The sequence below is a fragment of the Loxodonta africana genome, chromosome 11 (assembly GCF_030014295.1).
Source record: "Loxodonta africana isolate mLoxAfr1 chromosome 11, mLoxAfr1.hap2, whole genome shotgun sequence".
Taxonomy (NCBI): Eukaryota; Metazoa; Chordata; class Mammalia; order Proboscidea; family Elephantidae; genus Loxodonta; species Loxodonta africana.
This window is the reverse complement of record NC_087352.1, coordinates 98,328,000-98,351,570: the sequence shown is the minus strand read 5'-3', so window position 1 is coordinate 98,351,570 and position 23,571 is coordinate 98,328,000. Positions and strand designations below refer to the sequence as shown.

Below are 23,571 nucleotides of genomic sequence, written 5' to 3'. Positions count from 1 at the left end.
ACTAGAACAGGGAAGGGGGGATACTCTCAAATTCATTCTGTGAGGCCAGCATAACTCTGACACTAAAACCAGGCAAACACACCACAAAAAAAAAAAAAAAAATTACAGACCAATGTCTCTCATGAAATACTCAAAAATTCTCAACAAAATTGCAGCCAACAGAATTCAGCACCATATCAAAAAAAATAATATACCACAACCATGTGGGATTCATACCAGGTATGCAAGGTTGGTTCAAAATTAGAAAATCACCCAACGTAATCCACATAAACAAAACGAGAATCACATGATCATCTCAACTGATGTAGAAAAGGCATTCAATAAAGTCCAACACCCATTCCTTGTAAAAACTCTCAATAAAACACAAAGGAAATCACTCAATATAATAAAGGACATCTATACAAAACCAACAGCCAACATCATTTTCAGTGGAGAAGGGCTGAAAACACTTCCCCTGAGAATGGGAACAGGACAAGGATGCCCTTTATCACCACTCCTATTTAACACTGTGCTGGGAGTCCTAGCTAGACCAATAAGGCAAGAAAAAGAAAGAAAGGGCAACCAAATTGGTAAGGAAGAAGTAAAACTATATCTATTTGTGGATGATATGATACTATACCTAGAGAACCCAAAGACCTTTACAAGAAAACTACTGGAACTAAGAGAAAGATCCAGCAGAGTAGCAGGATAAAAGATAAACACACAAAAATCAGTTGGATTCCCAGATACCAATAAAGAGAACAATGAAAAGGAAATTAGGAAAACGATACCATTTATAATAGCCCCTAAAAAAAAATACTTAAGGAATCAATCTAACCAGAGACATAGAAGACCTATACAAAGAAAACTATAAAACACTACTGCAAGAAAGCAAAAGAGACCTACATAAATGGAAAAGCATATCATGTTCATGGACAGGGAGACTCAACATTGTGAAAATATCCATTTTACCAAAAACAATCTACAAATACAATGCAATTCCGATCCAAATACCAACAGCATTCTTTAACAAAATGGAAAAACTAATCATTAACTTTATACGGAAAGGAAAGAGGCCCCAGATAAGTAAAGCACCATTGAAGAACAACAACAAAGTAGGCCTCGCACTTCCTGACCTCAGAACTGATTATACAGCTAAGTTCTACTCTGTCCTACAGGGTCGCAATGAGTAGGAATCGACTCAATGGCCATGGGTATGCTTATCAGAACAGCCTGGTTCTGGTACAACAACAGAAACACTGAGCAATGGAACAGAATCGAGAATTCAGATGTAAATCCATCTACCTATAGCCACCTGATCTCCGACAAAGGCCTGAAGTGTATTACATGGGGAAAAACAGTCTTTTTAACAAATGGTGCTGGCAAAACTGAATGTCCATCTGTAAAAAAATTAAGAAGATCCATACTTCACACCACATACAAAAGCTAATTCAAAATGGATCAAAGACCTAAATACAAAACAAAAACTATGAAGATCACAGAAGAAAAAATAAGGTCAATGCTAGCAGCCCTAACTGTACAGCATAAATAGGATACAAACCATTACTACCAATACACAAACACCAGAAGATAAGCCAGATAACGGGGATCTTCTAAAAATTAAATACTATGCTTATCAAAGAAACCCTGGTGGCACGGTGGTTAATGTGCTATGGCTGATAACCGAAGGGTCGGCAGTTCGAATCTGCCAGGCGCTCCTTGGAAACTCTATGGGGCAGTTCTACTCTGTCCTACGGGGTAGCTATGAGTCGGAATCAACTCAACGGCAATGAGTATGCTTATCAAAAGACTTTACCAAAAGAGTGAAAAGACAACCTACGGACTGGGAAAAAATTTCTGTCTTTGACATATCCAAAAAAGGTCTAATCTCTAAAATCTACTGGAAAATCCAAAACCTCTACAACAAAAAGACAATCCAGTTAAAAAATGGGCAAAGGATATGACCACACACTTCACCAAAGAAAGGCATTCAGGCGGCTAACAGACACGTAAGGAAATGCTCACAATCATTAGACATTAGAGAAATGGAAATCAAACCTACAATGAGATACCATCTCACCCCAACATTACTAGCACAAACATAAAAAAACAGAAAGAAATTGCAGGGAGACTGAACTCTTATGCACTGCTGGAGGGAATGCAAAATGGTACAACTGTTTTGGAAAACAATATGATGCTTCCTTAAAAAGCTAGAAATAGAAATACCATATGGTTCAGCAATCCTACTCCTAGGAATATATCCTAGAGATGTAAGAGCTGTCACAATAATAATCACAATAATAATAAAAAAAAAACCCGTTGCTGTTGAGTCGATTCCAACTCATAGTGACCCTATAGGACAGAGTAGAACTGCCCTACAGAGTTTCCAAGGAGCTCCTGGTGGATCTCAACTGCTGACATTTGGGTCAGCAATCATAGCTCTTAACCACTACGCCACCAGGGTTTCCATCACAAGAATAGACATAAGCAAACACACACTAATTGCAGCATTATTCACAAAGGCAAAAAGATGGAAACAACCCAAGTGTCCATCAACAGATGAATGGATGAACGAACTATAGTACATACACACAATGGAATATTATGCAACAATAAAGAACAATGCTGAATCTGCGAAACATCTCACAAGATGGATCAAACTGGAAGATGTTGTGCTTCATGAAGTAAGGCAATCATGAAGGGACAAATAACGTACAAAAACCACTGCCGTCGAGTCGATTCCTGTGAGACCACTATTATAAAAACTCAAGAAATGGTTTATATACAGAAAGAAACCATGTTTGATGGTTACGAGGTAGGGGTAGGGAAAAACACTAACTAGATACCTGATAAGTGGTGACTTTGGTGAAGGGTAAGACAGTACACAATACTGGCGAATTCAGTACATCTTGACCAAGGCAAAGTCACAGAAGCTTCAAAGGCACATCCAAACTTTCTGAGTGACCAAATTACTGGGCTGAGGGCTGGGGACCATGGTCTTAGGGGAACATCTCACTCAATTGGCACAACATAGTTTATAAAGAAAATGTCCCACATCTGGCTGTGATGAGAAGCTTCTGGGGTTTGAAAAGCCACCTGAGGTGAATCTACTTGTCCCACCCTGGCTGGGAAGAAAGAGGAATGAAGAAAACCAAAGACAATGGAAAGACCAGTCCAAAGGAGTAACAAGCCACAATTACCACAACCTCAGCCAGACGGAGCCCAGAACAACTAGATGGCTACCACCACTGACTGCTCTGACAGAGATTACAATAGAGGTTCCGGGACAGAGTGGGAGAAAAATGTAGAACAAAAGTCAAAGTCACAAAAAAAAGACCAGACTTGCCAGTCTGACAGAGACTGGAGAAACCCCAAGAGTATGGCCCCCCCCCAGACACCCTTTTAACTCAGTACTGAAGTCATTCTCGAGGTTCACCCTTCAGCTAATGATCAGACAGGTCTATAGAGCAAGCAATAAGACAAGCGAGGAACATGCTTTGTAGTTCAATCAGGCACACAAGACTAAATAGGTACGCTAGCCAAAAAGCAACGGTGAGAAGGCAGGAACAGACAGGAACACTGGACGAATGGAAACAGGAACCTAGGGCGGGGAAGGGGAGAGTGTTGACACATCGTGGGGTTGGCAAGCAATGCTGCAAAATAATTTCTGTATTAATTGTTTAATGAGAAATTAATTTGCTCTGTAAACTTTCACCTAAAGAACAATTTTTAAAAAAAAGGGTAAATGGCAGATTTATATTATACATATTTTACCACAGTTTTAAAAAATCCGTAAGTTACTGTGATAATAAATAAATGGGGGAAAACAGAAGGTTCTTCCTTACAGAATCCTAACCAATAAATGTAGAAGGAATAGCAGAACTGGAAAAACATTATTTTGCAATAATCAGTGCAGGTAAGAATCATCGATAGAAGTTAAAACTATTTCCCCACAGAGCACTTAATAGTTAAAAAGAGAAGAATGCTAACTTTACAGTGGAGAAACCTGACAGATATCACCTTAACTAAGCAATCAGAGTTAGTATTGTCAATAATGGGACAAACTAACACAGTGTGCCTAATGAGCTAGGAAGAACACAACACCTTTTATGTAGTATTCCAGCCTCAAATTTACAATCTGAATCTAATCACAAGGTAACATCAGACAAATCCCCAGTGACATACATTTTATATAACGAGTTGTGTGCCTTTTCAAAAATATTAATGTCGTGAAAGATAAAGGCTGAGAAACTGTTCAGATTAGAGGAGACTAAGGAGATGTGACATTTAACTTCAACAAGTGTTCCTGGATTGGATATGGGATTTTTGTTCTAAAGGACATTATTTGGACAGCTGGGAAAATCTGATTATGGACTGTGATGCAAGATTTCCTGAATTCAATAACTGTACCGCGGTTGTATAAGAGAATGTCCTTGTTTTTTGGAAATATTTAAGGATACTGAGACATAATGTTTGCAACTAACTTTCAAGTGGTCCACGAAAAAATACATACACATGTACACAAGGAAGGAATGAGAATGCAAACGTGGCAAGATGTTAGCAACTGGTCAATCTGGGCGAGGCGTGTCCAGGAGTTCTTGGTGCTTTTTCTTAACACTCTTCTTTCCAATAACAAGTTTTTTAAAAACCACACACAAAATGATACCTATGAATAAGCTTAACAAAAAAATGTTCTGTCTAAATCAAGAAAAAAAAAAATTGTGACTATATAAAGGACAGCCTCAATTAATGGAAACATATCACATTTCTCAGATGGTAAGATTCATTATTATAAAGATGTCTATTCTTCCTAAATAAATCTACATAATTAACATTATCAACATCAAAATCACAACGAAGTTCATATGGAAAAGTAAATGCATAAGAATAGCCAAACTTCCTTTGGGGGTGGGGAGGGAAAGTGTTTGTCCTACCAGGTATCACAGCCTAGTGGTTAAGGGTACAGGCTCTGGAGTTAGAGACAGACTTGGGTTACAGTCCCCAATTGTAACTTGGATAAGTTAACCTCTTGAAGCCTCATTTCTTCATCTGCAAAAATAAAAAAAGCAAGAATATGTAACTTATAGGGTTTTGTGAGAAATGAAGATAAGTTATTTACGACTGTAACTGGCGTATAGTAAATACTCAATATAATGCTGGTGCTGTTGTTGCTGTGATCACCACTTATGTGGTTTTGGCACAGGAACAGACAACCAAATCCCTGGGCAAGGAAGACAGCCCAGAAACAGACCTGACAGTGAATGAATTTATGAATTTTAAAGGTGGCATTTTGAATAAGTAGAAAAGGATGGACTTAATAAATAAGCACTGGTTAGCTATATATTCCAGGGTAAAGAACTAAATGATTTACAGCATAAAACATAACAGAAACCTATAAGTAGAATTTTAAAAATTATCTTCAGTTAGGGAAAGTATTCTCAAAACATGAAAATTCCAAAGGTATACGAGGAAATTTATTTTAAATTTTCTTTTTTAATGAAAGATATAAGGAAGGTATTAAACAAAATACAGAAAAGCACAGATATGGACAGTGTTTGTAATACGTAAAACAAAAGATTTGCTATTCGTATTATAAGAAGCATCCCTACAAATCAGTAAGAAAAGGACAAATGACCCAACTGCAAAACTGGCAAAGGTTATGAACAAAACTATGCAAAACTATAAACAAATTTATGAAAAAAGGTTATGAACAAAATGGCAAAGGTTATGAACACATGGAAAAATGCGCCATAGCCTCCAAATGAAAAAGCAAATTAAATGACTTTAAGGTATTTTTATTCACATATATGTTGTTGTTAGGTGCCGTCGAGTTGGTTCCGACTCATAGTGACTCTATGTACAACAGAACAAAACACCGCCTCGTCCTCACAATCACTGCTATGTTTGAGTCCACTGTTGCTGCCATCGTGTCAATCCACAATAATGGATTAATAAAAATAATATGTAATAAATCCAATAACATTATTATCCATAATAGTTCTGCAAACATTATTCTACTTTTATTTTTGTTAATTATATATGTGAAATATAGAATAAATGTATATATTTCACATATATAACAAAAATAAAAACACATCAATGTTTTCAGAATTATTATGGATAAACAAGCATGCTTATATATTCCAGTTCAATCTTCCTTTAAAAAAAATCTGGAAATGGAGCTTTAAACCTGTTAATAGCTCTGGCTCTGAAAACCACCAAAAAGATAAAGCAATGCTAATCGTGTCATTAGAAGGCTTAATTACGGAAAGGGGAAAATAAAACAAGAGAGTGAAGTAGAAAAAGAATCACCGAACTTTACTGTTTGACGGAAACTAAGCTCAGCAGGTCCGACCGCTCACCGACACAAAGAAGACTCAAATGACAGAGCGAGGATCGAGATCAGCATTTACTCTAACTCCAGAGAGAGGCGCTTCAATGACTGAATGAGGTACTGCTGGAAGAGTGTAATTGTTAAAAATTACTTCTTTATAATCTTTGAACTGTTTATAAGTGGCAACAAACTATCTGCTTACTAAACTGTTCTGCAATTTTACCAGGAATCAAAGGAAACTTTTAGTGTTCACATTTACTAAAATTCACCCTTTAAAAGGCATGGTTTAATAATTTCTTCTTCTGAGATATCCACCTGTCTTCATGATTTCTCTATGAGTGATGGAGCCCTGGGAATATCAGAAATGTCTTTCAGAACCTTAAGGTATAATTCTTCTGGACCTACGGGCTAGAATTCATTTAAAGCTAGCTACCCTTTCACTTTCTATTTTCTTATTTTTTGTTCTACCTTTTCTCAACTGAAGAACATTCTCTTGTTACAGAAATTAGAAGATAAAAAGGAGCTATACTAGGTGTTCTCTGTTCCCTATTTCAGCTTTCCTAAGTTGTAGATCCACGGCGTCCTTGTGCTCTAGCTGTGAATTTATCTCTAAGAATCATCTATATTGCCATTAGATTTTTCTTCTCCTTATACGTTCTAAAAGTTCTATTCATCCCTTGACAATATCCTAAGAGGTTCATGACCCTCTCTTCTACTTGACGTCTGTTATTAATTCCTCCTCTGACTTATATTTTATTCGTTAAAAAAAACAACTGAGCTCCCGTAGGAGTGGCCGATAGGGTGTGGGGGTGACAGAGAGGGCGAAGTGTCAGGTATAGAGTATGCGGGCTCCACTGTAATTTCCACCAGTCACCACCTCCACCGAATTCTTTGTTATGGCTAATTAATGTATGTTTTTAGCCATTAAAACTGCAATGTAAATGCAGACACAATCCCTCCCTAGCCAGAGTGATGCCCAGGCTTTTCCTTTTAAAAAGTTTGAGGCAATTTTAGACGTCCATTCCTTTACTTATTCCTTTAGGAGTTGTACTGTGCATTAGAATGTTTAGTCATAGAATCTTACTGATTTTAGAATCCCCTTCCCTGCTATTAACATAAACCCAAGATGTAATGTTCCCTATCTCCAAGGGCTCTTATTCACTTATTTGTTTTCTTTCCCTTTTATGTGAAACCTCTACAAGAACAGGGACCTTGTGCACAGGTAGACAGATCTAGGTACTCCTGGACTAAATCAGAAACTATATAAATAATAATTGACTTGAATGCATGAATGAATGAACTCACAATGGCCCTGCAAAGTAGGTAGGGCAGTAAACAGATGAACAAAAATGAGGCTTAAACAATTTAAGTGACTTACTTACAGGGTACATATTACATATAGCTTGTACTCAAGATATGAGACGCGGACTCAAAAGGTGGATCAATTTCTACTCTACAACACTGATTCTACTACTGATATCATTTATTCCCAGATGAGTGAGTAGAAACAGGTGAAAGGTCTGCGCTGTCTAAATGGTTCTCCATCACATCTCATACACATGCTGCAGACACAGAGCACTCTTTCTAACCTGCCCCATTGGCAGGATGGCAATTTCCTACCCCTTGGTACAAACTTGGAAACCCTGGTGGCGTAGTGCTTAAGTGCTACGGTTGCTAACCAAAGGATCGGCAGTTCGAATCCACCAGGAGAGCTCCTTGGAAACTCTATGGGGTAGTTCTACTCTGTCCCAAAGGGTCTCTATGAGTCGGAATTGACTCGACGGCACTGGGTTTGGTTTTGGTACAAACTCAACTACCACTTCACTTCCTCCTGGGGGAAACAGGAAGATTATTCCATCCTGGCCTGTTCCTATAAATCTTCTTTACTGTTACATGAGTTCTTCACTCTCCGGATGAAGAGTCTCATCCAGAGCTCCAAATGGAAATTAGGTTTGCTACCCTTCTGCCACTGTGTCATGTTCTTCCACTGACAAGGATTTCCTTCACCACCTTGGAAGTCTTTTCTTCTTTGGTTTCCTTCTTTTATGTCTTCAATTGTATTTAAGGATGTACCCTTTTTCTCCTCTAATAACCTGGAGCATTGCTTTCTGGTTGCAATACTAGCTTGATTTTGTAGCATATACTATCCCACACAGGATAAATACAATACAACTCCACATATCAGCTCAACATCCATCACTGCCTATGTTTATTAAGTCTTTAGGGTTAGGGTTGGCAGCCAGATTTTAAGCGTTATGCCAACTCTAAAAGAACGGAATGGTTGCCACTAAATATAAGCTCCGTGAGGGTAGGCGGATCTTTGTTTTGGTTATTACGGTTATCCCAAGCATCTAGAACAATGCTTGGCACCTAAAAAAAACAACCAATACTGTTGCTGTTGACTACCCCATATGGTTTCCAAGGCCATAAACCTTTACGGAAGCAGACTGTCACATCTTTTTCCCACAGAGCAGCTGGTGGGTTTCAACTGCTGACCTTTTGGTTATCAGCTAAGTGCTCAACCACTGTGCCACAGGACTCCTGCTTGGCACATAGTAGGCACTTATTAAATACTTTTGAATGTAGGTAAGTGCCAATAGTCAGCTGGCAAAGTCTGCTGACGGGCATGGGAGGAAGGGATGACGATATGTGTGCTACTTAGCTGACATTCCTGCTCTAAATAGCTCCTCACTAAAAATTCATGCAGTAACCACAGATGTTTCACTCAAGATTCCTTAGAGTGGCAGGCCTAGAGCTAAATTAGAGACATCAGTGCTCAAGAGGAATTCAAATAAGCATTCAACTAAAGTCTGATGGAAATGCTGAGGTTTGATGAGGCAGTGACTCGTAGACGTTAAAGATGTACAAAAGGTATTTAACTACGCATACAGATAGTTGCCCATCTACAATAAGGGTGTTCTAAGTTCCTAGAAGGTCACTATGAGTCGGGATTCGACTGGACAGCAATGGGTTTTTGTTTGTTTGTTTGAAGTCCCAGAGTAGCAAAAGTGGTTTTCACTTGACTACTAACATGAAGGTTGGTGGCTTGAACATACCCAGTGGCACTACAGAAGAAAGGCTTGGCTTGGCAATCTGCTTCCGGGAAGATTACAGCCAAGGAGACTCTATGGAGCAGTTCTATTCTATAACACCTGGGGTCACTGGGAGTCAGAATCAATTCAACACCAATGGGTTTGGGGTCTTTTTGTTTTTTCTTTATTCTTTGTATCTTATACTGTATCTCTAGCAATCATTCTTTGTTTTTTTCATAAACTGTATTCAGGTAGAAAAAAGAAATATGATTAGGAAAACTCTGTTAATCTGGGGTGAACATTCTATTTTATTTATATTTAATGGAATGATAAAGAATGTTTTGGAATTAGCGTATCAATTTTCCATTACAAACCCAAAACCTCAAAAGGGCAGTATTTGCTATACTTAGTATAATAACCCATCACTTTAAGCTAATATAATTAAAACCAGACCTTGACACCTACCTTTTATGAAATACACACTACAATGCTATTTCCATTAAAAAAAAAAAAAAGTAACTGAAAATTCTCCTCTCCAATTCAAACGTACAGTTTAGGGAAGAAGGGGAAAGATAAGAAACTCTTCTTTCCATCGCTGCTCCTTATCCCTAAGGAACATACAGTATAGGGCACAGGCTTGTAGTCAGTCAGCCTAGATTCAAACCTCAGTGCTACCCAATTACTATCATGTGACCTTAAGCAGGAAACTCTGGTGGCATAGTGGTTAAGTGCTATGGCTACCAACCAAAGGGTTGGCAGTTCAAATCCGCCAGGCGCTCCCTGGAAACTTATGTGGCAGTTCTACTCTGTCCTATAGGGTCATTATGAGTCGGAATCGACTCGACGGCACTGGGTTTGGTTTTTGGTTTTGACCTTAAGCAAATTACACATACCTTCTCATCTCAGTTTCTTCATGTGTAGTAAATATCTGTGTCATTCACAATTTTTCTATGTTTTTAAGAAAGGCATTTCAAAGATTTAAATTAGCTGTAATGATGCATATGAAAGTGCAGCAGAGAGCACCTGTTACACAACGGGCTTTGTTCTTTCCTTACGCAGTGCCTAAGAGAAGGCGTGAACGGCTGGGACACAGAAAAAAGGAAGCCAAGAGGGAAAATTATAAACTCCACATTATGTCTGCACCTCACTTTCCCAATCCCTTTCCTGCTTTCCTTATTTCAGTTTCTCATTCTCAATCTCTTGGGGTTTTCCATCCCCTTATACTGTCCTCTAGGGTTTTTTTTTTTTTTTTTTAGGATTTAGGGGAAGAGGAAGGTTTCACAGTGCCTAGCAAGCTGCTGGAAGAAACTAGTGAAGCTTCTGTACCTAAATTCAGCTTAAGGCCAAGATTCACTGAGAGTGTCCCAGCATCCTAATAAGCAACTCACAACAAAATGATTTTTTAAATAATGAGGAGCTGGGAAGGTGGGAAGGGAAAGTGAGTAGGCAAGGCTAGGGGTTCATCCATCTCATAACTGGAGCATTTAGTAAGCTACAGATTTCATTCACTCAAAGAGCTCAGGAGATTTAAAAAACAAAATAACAAGTTGAAAATCAATTAGAATACATTTACCACTGAAACATTGTTATATCTGCTTGTTATGTTTTTATAGCTTAAGGCTAATGCACTGACTAAAAATCTAACCAAAAAGGCCTACCATACAGAAAAGACTTGGGGAAAACAGATTTTGATTTTCAAAGAAATGATTGACAAACTTGGGGAATACAATCCACTTATAATTTTGTTTTTTAAGAAAACTGTATTTTGCAAACCTTAAAAGGCTAGCTACTTTCAAATGTCCATACTTGTTTTGTTCTAAATATTAACTAAAAACAACAACAACAAAAAAACGCTGCCGTCGAGTCAATTCCGACTCACAGCAACCCTACAGGACAGAGCAGAACTGCCCGTAGGGTTTTCCAAGGTGTGCTTGGTGGATTCAAACTGTCAACCTTTTGATTAGCAATTGAACTCTCAACCACTGCACCACCAGGGCTCCAAATATTAACTACATGTGTTAAATAAAAATACCTAGAACAATTAGTTTGCACTCTGCCAATTAAAAAAAAAAAATCAAATGTGAGTTTTAATGATAGTTGCTATTTTCCTGATACAGCGTGGCAAAAGTGTCATCCAAAAGCCATGATTAACCTGCTAACTGACATCACAACATTACGCATCAATAGAAAGATTATGTCTTTTGTAATTTTACTGCAAAACATATCTGAAATGTCTAGAAATCTTCACTTTCAAATGTGTCTTCTTATAATAAAACTTCTACATAAGCATTGTGGAGCCAGAGTATGTGAGTCACATTTGAAATGAACTAATGTTCCAAAAAACATTAAATCAAGCCTTCCTGCCTAGAGAATTGGATCAATTTACTTGAGGCTAAATATCTAATACAAAGGGATTTATTAAAGTTTCAAAGATATCACACACTTATTGGCATAAAAAGCCACAGAAGTACTGTAATGGATTGTCCACTAAGAAGATTTACCAATCTACAAAATGTGTAACAGCCTTACAAACACAGCCAAGTCTCCCCAACTGTGACTTCCCACAGGGCAGCAATCATGCCACGCTCATTTTTATAACATCAAAACTAGCATGATATCTGTCAGAACAAATGTTATAAAAATCAATAAACCTGCCACTTAACGCAGCAAAAGCCATCAACGCTTCTCCACCCCACGCCAGCTGCCTCTCGGTGCTAAGGAACTGAAGGCTACGGTGGAGAACTGGAGAAGGGACTGCCTGTGGACCCAGTTTAGGATCACCTGAAGTTCACACATGGCTAGGAACCCAGGCTGAAAACCAGACAATCTCCAAGTCTCAGCGGTCAGTTCTTCCCTTCCTGCAATTCCTGACCCCACTCCTCCACCCTCAATAACCCAGCAGACATATCCTATGAACTATATATTATACGTATTTCATCAAGAAAATCAGGCCATCTTTTTCTTTTTGTCCTAAGAGGATGTGAATATGTCATAATTATAATACTGTCACTATACATACACTACCAAACTATTTCAGAAAAATCTAGGATTTTTTGTTTTCTCGCATAATATGGGCTTTCTATATTCACTGAAAGCCCAAATTATGCCAAAAAAAAAAAAATCCTAGATTTCTATATTCACTGACCCCCACGTTTGTGTTACTGTAGGGGCTTGTGTGTTGCTGGGATGCTGGAAGCTACGCCACTGGTATTCAGATACCAGCAGGGTCACCCATGGAGGACAGGTTTCAGCTGAGCTTCCAGACTAAGACAGACTAGGAAGAAGGACCCGGCAGTCTACTTCTGAAAAGCATTAACCAGTGAAAACGTTATGAATAGCAGCAGAACACTGCCTGATATAGTGCTGGAGGATAAGCCCCCCAGGTTGGAAGGCACTCAAAAGATGACTGGGGAAGAGCTGTCTCCTCAAAGTAGAGTCGACCTTAATGACGTGGATGGAGTAAAGCTTTTGGGACCTTCATCTGCTGATGTAGCACGACTCAAAATAAGAAGAATGGCTGCAAACATCCATTAATAATCGGAACCTGGAATGTACGAAGTATGAACCTGGGAAAATTGGAAATCGTCAAAAATGAAATGGAATGCATAAACATTGATATCCTAGGCACTAGTAAGCTGAAATGGACTGGTACTAGCCATCTTGAATTGGACGATCACATAGTCTACTATGCTGGGAATGACAACTCGAATAGGAATGGTGTTGCATTCATTGTCAAAAAGAATGTTTCAAGATCTATCCTGAAGTACAACGCTGTCAGTGAAAGGATAATATCCATACGCCTACAAGGGAGACCAATTAATGCAACTATTATTCAAATTTACGCACCAGCCACTAGGGCCAAAGATAAAGAAATAGAAGATTTTTATCAGCTGCTGCAGTCTGAAATTGATCGAATATGCAATCAAGATGCATTGATAATTACTGACGATTGGAATGCGAAATTTGGAAACAAAGAAGAAGGATCAGTAGCTGTAAAATATGGCCTTGGTGACAGAAACAACGCCAGAGATCGAATGATAGAATTTTGCAAGACCAACAACTTCTTCATTGCAAATACCTTCTTTAACCAACATAAATGGCGACTATACACATGGACCTCTCCAGATGGAACACACAGAAATCAAATTGACTACATCTGTAGAAAGAGATGATGGAAAAGCTCAATATTATCAGTCAGAACAAGGCCAGGGGCCGACTGTGGAACAGACCATCATTTGCTCATATGCAACTTCAAACTGAAACTGAAGAAAATGAGAGCAAGTCCATGAGAGCCAAAATATGACCTTGAGTATATGCCACCTGAATTTAGAGACCATCTGAAGAATAGATTTGATGCACTGAACACTAGTGACCGTAGACCAGACGAGTTGTGGAATGACATCAAAGACATCGTCCATGAAGAAAGCAAGAGGTCACTGGAAAGCCAGGAAAGAAAGAAAAGACTAAGATGGATGTCAGAGGAGACCCTGAAACTTGTTCTTGAGCGTCGAGCAGCTAAAGCAAAAGGAAGAATTGATGAAGTAAAAGAACTGAACAGAAGATTTCAAAGGGCCTCTCGAGAAGACAAAGTAGAGTATTATAATGACATGTGCAAAGAGCTGGAGATGGAAAACCAAAAGGGAAAAACACGCTTCGTGTTTCTCAAGCTGAAAGAACTGAAGAAAAAATTCAAGCCTCAAGTTGCAATAGTGAAGGATTCCATGGGGAAAATATTAAAGATGCAGGAAGCATCAAAAGAAGATGGAAGGAATACACAGAGTCATTATAACACAAAGAATGTTGATATTCAACCATTTCAAGAGGTGGTATATGATCAGGAACCAATGGTACTGAAGGAAGAAGTCCAAGCTGCTCTGAAGGCATTGGTGAAAAACAAGGCTCCAGAAATTGACAGAATATCAATTGAGATGTTTCAACAAACAGATGCGGTGCTGGAGGTGCTCACTTGTCCATGCCAAGAAATATGAAAGACGGCTTCCTGGCCAACTGATTGGAAGAGATCCATATTTATGCCTATTTCCAAGAAAGGTGATCAAACTGAATGTGGAAATTATAGAAAAATATTAATATCACATGCAAGCAAAATTCTGCTGAAGATCATTCAAAAATGGCTGCAGCAGTATATCAACAGGGAACTGCCAGAAATTCAGGCTGGTTTCAGAAGAGGACGTGGAACCAGGGATATTGCTGATGTCAGATGGATCCTGGCTGAAAGCAGAGAATACCAGAAGGATGTTTACCTGTGTTTTATGGACTATGCAAAGGCATTCGACTGTGTGGATCATAACAAACTATGGATAACGCTGTGAAGAATGGGAATTCCAGAACACTTAATTGTGCTCATGAGGAACCTGTACATAGATCAAGAGGCAGTTGTTCAGACAGAACAAGGGAATACTGATTGGTTTAAAGTCAGGAAAGGTGTTTGCCAGGGTTGTATTCTTTCATCGTACCTATTTAATCTGTATGCTGAACAGATAATCCAAGAAGCTGGACTATATGAAGAAGAACGGGGCATCAGGATTGGAAGAAGACTCATTAACAACCTGCGTTATGCAGATGACACAACCTTACTTGCTGAAAGTGAAGAGGACTTGAAGCACCTACTGATGAAGATCAAAGACCACAGCCTTCAGTATGGATTACACCTCAACATAAAGAAAACAAAAATCCTCGCAACTGGACCAATTAGCAACATTATGATAAACGGAGAAAAGACTGAAGTTGTCAAGGATTTCATTTTACTTGGATCCACAATCAACAGCCATGGAAGCCGCAGTCAAGAAATCTAAAGACGCATTGCGTTGGGCAAATCTGCTGCAAAGGACCTCTTCAAAGTGCTGAAGAGCAAAGATGTCACCCTGAAGACTAAGGTGCGCCTGACCCAAGCCATGGTATTTTCAATCACATCATATGCATGTGAAAGCTAGACAATGAATAAGGAAGACCGAGTAAGAGTTGACTTGGCGCCTTTGAATTGTGGTGTTGGCGAAGAATATTGACTATAGCATCGACTGCCAAAAGAACAAACAAATCTGCCTTGGAAGAAGCGAGGCCAGAATGCTCCTTAGAGGCAAGCATGGCGAGACTGCGTCTTACATACTTTGGACATGTTGTCAGGAAGGGTCAGTCCCTGGAGAAGGACATCATGCTTGGCAGAGTACAGCATCAGCGGAAAAGAGGAAGACCCTCAAGGAGGTGGATTGACACAGTAGCTGCAACAATGAGGTCAAGCATAACAAAGATTTTAAGGATGGCTCAGGACCGGACAGTGTTTCGTTCTGTTGTGCACAGGGTCCCTATGAGTCGGAACCGACTCGATGGCACCTAACAACAGCAACATATTCACTGATATAGTGAAAAATATTTCCTTAAAATAAATCTTACTAAAGACCAGTTTAACTTCAACGAGTTTCCAGTGTATGTTAGGAAAATGACTTTTAAATTCATATTTACAAAAGTGTTCAAATTGTTTTACAAAATTATTTTCTAGAGCAAATACTTGAGGGTAAAAACCTAAAGAGTTTAACTTTAACTTATTAAAAAGCACTTAGCTAGTTACATAAAATTTCAACAAAGTGTGATAAAAAATTGTGTTGTATGTGGAAAAAAGTCTGTAATTATAAAATACACCCGTTGCTGTCGAGTTGATTCTGACTCATAGGGACCCTACAGGACAGACCAGAACTGCCCCGAAGGGTTTCCAAGGAGCAGCTGGTAGATTCGAACTCCTGGCCTTTTGGTTAGCAACCGTAGCTCTTATCCACTGTACCAGGAGGACTCTGTAGTTACAAAGTAATACAAACAGACACAGACCCACATTCCTGTATACTCATTAAAACCCACTGCTGTTGAGTTGATCCCGACCCATTGCAACCCTATAGGACTGAGCAGAACTGCCCCATACGATTCCCAAGGAGCAACTGGTGGATTTGGAACTGCTGACTTTTTGGTCAGCAGCCTAATGCTTAACCACTGCACTACCAGGGCCACACATCCCTGTACACAGCTCAAAATTTATTAAGCATTTATCGTGCTAGGAGCTGTTCTCTAAGACGAATATAAAACAGCTCCTTGCCACAGCGAGCACAGGGTCAAGTATAACAGACAGTCATGGAAAGAAATAATTACAATGCATGAGTAAGTTCACGCTGATGTAAGGGTTCTCTGGAAGTAAAGATGGGGGTCACCACATCAAAGTCTTCCTAAGTCTGTGCCACACTGGCAACGTGTGCTTGTTAAGATTCAAGTGTATGGTCTTCCTGTACCTCTTCCTACTGCTTACACAAGTTTGGACATTGCTTCTCCCGATACTACAAAGCCCCCATCCCGAATGAGCCATATCCTGAACCACCAAATTCAAAAGCCAGGATTAGCAAAAGGAATTGTCCCTGCAGATTTTCCAGTAGTGGTAGAAAAGAGAGGGCAAGATGCTGCTCTTTGTTGGCATGTTTACACACTGAGCAACACTTCAGAAGCAGCAAAATTTGCCCATGGCAGCTTCTATCCTGGAGCTTGCCATGTATAGCTGATATTGTAGCTGCATATGTGAATACCCATCTTCTCATACGCCAGGAATAAAGAAAGAACAACAGGAAAAATAACCTAGGGACCCCAGAGGGGACATGCAATCTGTAGCTAACTCTAAGATAATCCTCTTGAAGGCCTTCCGCTTCCTGGGAGAAAGTACAGAGTTCAAAGAACACGCATATCAGCTCTCCTGCCACCCCCCAGACGACAGTAACAGCAGCAGTGTTTCTGAGAGATCTATCTGAAAGCAAGATGGTACATGCTTCTGGAAAGCTGTGGTCTTGCCATTCACTGTACGTTCAAATAAGGCAAACTGTTAAACCAGGCTAGGAAAAAAAAGGAGTCGAGTCTTATTATTCAGTCCAACAGTACCTCATCAGTACATGATCCTGTACTCTGGAACACAAGATTTTCTCTTTCCTAGAGTGAGCTTCAAGATTCTAAAGAAAACACCAGGTAATCCCAATCCAGAGCAGGGTATGCTGCCATCGAGTTGGCTAGCTCCAACACAACAGTAGTGCTGTGACCGCCAAGGATTCCTGGCACACAGACATGTTAAAATGATACTGGCAGCCGCAGCGGCTCTGCTCTTTCACCCTCTGCTGTTACTATAGCTCCTTTTGCTAAATCTGCCTCTGAGCTTAGACAGGAGCTGGGTGGTTCATAATCACCCAGCAGCTGCAGCTGAGCAATACTCAGCCTAATTGTGGTGCTGGAGCAGCTGAGAGGAAGAAAAGAGATAATACATACTCTACCACAGCCACACACAATTTATTTTCTTTAAAGAAGGCAGTTGTGCCCCGTTAGAGAAACTCATATTTATACTATAAACCTCTTTAAGTGTGAACTGAAGATGACCTAAACCATGTAAGGTTCTGAACAAAGCAAGATCTTATTAAAACTTCCTGTAAATATTCACACAAAAAAGCCAGTGTCACAAAACATTACCTTTATAACATGATTGAAAATTCCTGTGAGATAAGAATTGGCACTGATGTGCTCTTTTTCAGCTCTGCATTACAACAATGCAAAACGACATCAAAAATCAATAAACCATGAAGCCATTATATAAGGCAGGTCAAGTAACACAACACAATGATTCTCAGCATTTTCAAAACCCCAGCATCACAGTCATTTGCTTTCTTTTGAAATAAAATGTGTTCCTCCTTGAGGTACTACACAGCACATCTTCACGGAGTTTAAGGAAATGGGAACTTACTTTTACGCTGAGTTTCATAATATCCTTAAGGCTATCAAAACCCCAGAAGAAATCACTGATCTAGAAAAAAATTACTGTTCTAGAAAATTGGAAATGGATAAAAGTCAACTTACTCCCTTGAAGCCAGTTTTTAGTTTTAATTGTCATGTTACATACTTTTCTGGAAACTGGATGTATTTTATACTCGATGACAGTACAGCATCCATTAGTCCAATAAACACTTTGATGACCTACTATTTCTCAGGTACCATGAAACAAGCTGAAGAGGATTCTAAAACCTGAATGTAAACCCTGATATCTTCCCTGAAAATACTAACTACTGTATTAAAGAAAATGAAGCACAAATTTATTTACATTCCTAAATAGTCACTTAGAAATATTTTTTCAAAATCCTTTAATTGTTGCATATCTGGAAGTATGTTAACATTTTCAAGGTAGCTGTATACACTAGCTGGTATGACAATTATGACTTAATCCTACAGTTCAAGGAAGTAATGGGCCACAACTACCACAGCCTCCACTGGACTGAGTCCAGCATGACTAGATGGTGCCCAGCTACCACCTCTGATTACTCTGACAGGGGTCACAATAGAGGGTCCCAGACAGAGCTGGAGAAATGTACAACAAAATTCTAACTCACAAAAAAAGACCAGTCTTACTGGCCTGAAAGAGACTGGAGAAACCTCAAGAGTATCGCCCCCGGACACCCTTTTTGCTCAGTAATGAAGTGACTCCTGAGGTTCACCTCTCAGCCAAAAGATGGACAGGCCCATAAAACAAAAAGAGACTAAAGCGGCACAACGGCCCTGGGGCAAGGAGTAGAAGGCAGGAGGGGACAGGAAAGCTGGTAATAGGGAACCCAAGGTCCCGAAGGGAGGGTGTTGACATGCTGTGGGGTTGGTAACTGATGTCACAAAACGATGTATGTACTAATTGTTTAATGAGAAGCTAGTTTGTTCTGTAAACTTTCATCTAAAGCACAGTAATAAAAAATAAATCAATTCCGTTTGGCAAGGGCAGTCCAGACAGTTACCAAATATTAAGTTCTTAAACAAAGTACCTTAAACAGTACATTATTATTCACGGTCTTTTTTAATAAAATAATTCTATGGAAAATAAAACTCAGATACGGAGAGGCACACAAAACACATGTATGGCCTAATGAATTATACTAAGGCCAATACCCTTGCAATTGCCACCAGGTTAAGAAACAGAACTTTGCCACCACTCCAGAAATCTGGTCCATGTGTTTGCCCCAATCACAATCTCTGCCCTCCTCTCATATTTGTATTTTTATAGAAATCATTTTCTTCCACTTTTTTTAAAAGTTTTGTCACCGAAATTTGCTTTCCTAGATGCTACAGTTTTGTACTGCTCTTTAAAACTTTAATATTAAGCTTCTCTGTTAATGCTAATAGGAAGTAATGATACCTACACAGAACAGACTCACTAGATTGAGAACTAAATATATTTGTGAAGAAAAATCACCCATATTAACAAATTATTCACTGCCTGAAAAGATTCAAATTGGAACTCTGCACGAACAAGTCTTACACCCTGGGTTGCTGATAACTGAGTTTTAACGGGCCACTGTTGCTCTTTTAGAACACTTATTCTTTTAACATTGCGTATCATGCAGATTTATCTGCAGAGACATTAATATTTCAGGTTGCAAATTTCCTGAATTAAGAAAACTTAAACCATGTATTAATATTATACTTCAGCCATAAGACAAATTCCACCTACCCCAGGAAAATAGTCAAAGCTGTAATTTCACTTTGGTTGAACAGAAAGGAGTCAATTTTGTGGTTTATGAAGTCAGCAAAAACATACTGCAAAATTAAAGCTATAACAACATTATGGTGGTTACAGCAGGGTACATATTTTAAGAGTCCTTTTTTCTTTTATCCCGGAAATAGGGATATGAAGTATCTTGTATTTATATTCGGATTAAAGGCAATGTATTTTTATTCAAAATTTAGGACCCTCTGAATTGCCAATCAGCATTTAAAATCACTACTGATTTGTAGTTAATGTTCCCAAATTAAAATTCATTTTCTTAAATGTCAATTAAGGCAAAGAGTCTCACACATTTGTTATACACATAACCATACAGTGGATGAAAATCACATGTGATGCGAGACACTCCATTACCTGTCCGTTCAAAATGTTTACTGTCCTCTGTGTGTCAAGCACTATGCTACTTTAGATATTAGACTCACTATTTACTTTGCCTTAAATACCTACAATCACGTGTGCACATTTAGTAATATTTTCCCTAGTGTATATTTTAACTATAGAAATTTAACAGGATAGTTAAAACACTCAGAATTATCAAACTTCTTCGGCACTGTAACCCTACCGTTACAATGCACAGATACGCCGGTATGGGAAAGCAGACACTAATGAGACATATAAACCTAATAAATGGCGTGTACATAAACTTGTGCTTCTACCAGGGACTCTTCAACAATTTGTAATTTACTAGACTGTATGCTATTCCATTCCTCTATCAATTAATTTTGCATGAAATAATTCAACCAAATTCGAACTACGTTGTGCCCCACTCCCTACAAAACAAATACTAAAGTAGTCCCTACATCAGACTTGATTTCTGAAGAGCGTTTTAAAACAACTCTGCCTACATGACCAAGGAAGCAAAAGCTGGGAGCAATCACCAAAAAGAAAAACACACTTCACAACCAATTTTCTCCACCACATGTGCACAGAGAACCGAACCAAACAGGAGGCGGAGAAGCATAACATCGTAGAAGTGGGTCCTGAATGGCATATTTCCTCCCCAACCCCCAACCCAAAACAAAGGGAAACTTTAACATGTTGCGGCTTTCAATCAAACCGAGCGAAGCGGGAGGCTCAGCCACTCGCCCCACACCCTCGCCTTCTCTCCCAGCACGGTCGCCACCCGGTGTCAGCCAACACACAGGTCCCCAACCTTTGGGACGGAAAGGGGTCGCCTGCCTCGTCCCCTACCTGAGTCGTGGGAGCCAAAATAAACCCGCTTTTTCCCCCCACCTAGCCGAGCAGACCACGACATGAAGCGGGGCCCCCGTCCGAAGCCGCGAGGACCTTCGGTCGGACTCGGGCGGGACGGGGCGGAGACCGCGCCGGGGGCGAGCAGGTAGCCCCGGGAGGGAGACACGCCCGCCGGGGGGAGGGCGCAGCGCCGGGCGAGCCGGGCCGGGGGAGGGGAGAAGTTTCCCCCAACTTCCCGGCCGGGAGCCCGCGGGGGCGGGAAGCGGCGGCGGCGCCTCCGGGCGTGGGCGGACGCCGGGCCTAGCGCTGTCCCGGCCGGGTCGGCCGCCTCCCCTCGCCGCGCCGCGGGGGCCCGCCGGGTCTTACCTGCTCCCGCGCCGCCGTCGCCTGAGTCGCTGCTGCTGCGGCTCGGGGCGGGGAGGAGGGGGCGGCGGGCGGCGGCGGGGCCCGCGGGGCCCTCTCCCTCCTCCAGCCACTCGTCCGGGGCGCCCGGCGGCGGCGGCGGCGGCAGAGCCGGACCCGGACTCGTTCCTTCAGGAGGAGGGAACTCCCGGGCTCCCCGCCCCCGGCCTCGCCCTCCGCCCCCTCCCGGCTCCGCCCCTCCGCTGCTCGCGGGCCGGGCGGGGGTCCGGCTACCTGCGCGCGGCGGGCCGTCTACCGGAACTGGCGCCCAGGGCCCGGCGCGGCGCCCTTTCCGGCCTCGGCGCGCTGCCTGCGCCCCTCGGGGCCCGGCCGCCCTGGCGCGCTCTCCGTCGGCGGCGAGTCCGAGTCACTGATCCCGACCCAACATGGCGGCGGGGTCCGGGGCCGATTCCCGAGGCGGAGCAGGTTGAGGGGCGTGAGGAGGAGGCGCTTCTGCACCCCGAAGAGCGAGCCACAGCGCCCCCTCCCCAGGCGCGCCCCCGGGGGCCTCGGAGCGGCCGGCCGGGCTGCGGCGGGAGAGTGAACGGGGCGCGGATCCCGCCCCCTTCTGCCCTTCTCTCTCGTTTGCCCCGCTGTGTGAGGGCCGGGGGGCTGTGTTTGTTTTCGGGGGGACGGACGGGTGGAGGGTTTTGTGTCTGTCGGTTGTTTGCTTTGCAGTACTGTGCTTCCACACCCTTTGTCGCTGATAGTGAAATCTCAGCGCAGCCGCGGGAGCCAGGGGGGCGTTACTAACACCATCCTGATCGCCGTCCAAAAACGTTCGAGTCTGGCTTCCATCCGAGGCCGGCAGACTGTCCCTGCCCCGGAGCTTCCTGTTGACTGTAGGTCGACCAGGCGTTCCTGGAGGGGGGCCGAAGCTGACTTCTGTTAGGACTCTCCTAGCAGTGGGGGTTTTCTTATCTGATTCTCACAACAACCCAGTGAGAGAGCTGGGACATGATATTATTACCCCGTTTGACAGCTGTGGAAACTGAGGCTGCGACCTCGAAATTGGAACAGCCACAACTAGAGTCGTGTCCATCTGAATCCCATCATCTTTGCTCTTTGCCTATAGTCAGTCCCTGGAGGAAACTGGGGAGGACCCAGAAGAAACTGAGATAAAGATAAGGGTTAGTCAAGGTTGGAACGGGCTGCACATTGAAGCTTTTGGGGTCTGGTGCCGCAGTGGTTAAGCGTTCAGCTGTTAACCAAAAAGGTCAGCACTTGGAATCCACCAGCCACTCCTGGGAAACCCTAAAAAGCAGTTCTACCCCGTCATATACAATGGCTGTGAGTCGGAATCCACCCGATGCACCGGGTTTAGCTTGGTTCTGCTGAAATCACTTTTGCCCTGTCACACTCTTAAACTGACTTCCTCTTTGTATTTCCTCTTTGGTGGAATTGTTTAATGTGGGATTGTTGGTTTCCTTTGTGTGTGGTTTTTAGAGAAATTCAAAATCATCTCCAACAAATACCCATGAAACAACACAATGGTAAGTTTCAGAAATCTGGTATTCTAGGAACTTAGGACATGCATCTAAAAATTAAAAAAAAAAAGTAACTTTTCAGCTCACCAAATGAACCAAAGGTAGGCATAGACACGCACATTAACAAAGAGGTACACATGCTGAAAATTCATTTGCTATTAACTACCTTGAGCACTTTTCTATATGAGCGATCTTTTCTCCTTTCACGTAAATTTATATTCAGGTTTTTGTAAAACTAGAAAATAAATTCCTTGAGCTGTTGCTTTTCTAAACTTCTAAATAAAATCTAGATTAATTTTTTGTCTCTTTTCCTAAACTCTCAGCCTCAAAAAAAATCTGCTCTAAAATAACCAGTTTACCCCAGTTTAAGGGGTGAGATGGTTTTCAAGCTGTTCTCTACGGGATTGTAAAGACAGGAGAAGGTGTCAAAATCTCTTACTTGATGTTACAGATTATACTGATTTATCGTTGTGTTTTTTTCTTTTATCCCTCATTTTGATTCTTTTTTTATTATCTCATTCCCTTTCTTTTTTGGAATACTCATCATTCAGTGCCAAGCTTCAGTCTAAATAA

At 41.1% G+C, this 23,571-nt stretch overlaps 1 protein-coding gene across 2 annotated transcripts in view; it reads right to left on the bottom strand.

The window, feature by feature from the left end:
* The window catches only part of YES1 (YES proto-oncogene 1, Src family tyrosine kinase), a 116,652-nt gene extending 95,095 nt beyond the window's left edge, over positions 1–21,557 (bottom strand). The window contains exon 1 of one of the 2 annotated variants that reach the window (XM_064294700.1): positions 21,476–21,557. The gene's annotated coding sequence lies outside the window, so the exon portion shown is untranslated. Of the gene's footprint in view, positions 1–4,913; positions 5,033–21,475 lie in introns of those variants that run through there. The other variant, XM_003406378.4, reaches the window with a different exon arrangement.
* Between the last annotated feature and the right edge of the window lie 2,014 nt (positions 21,558–23,571).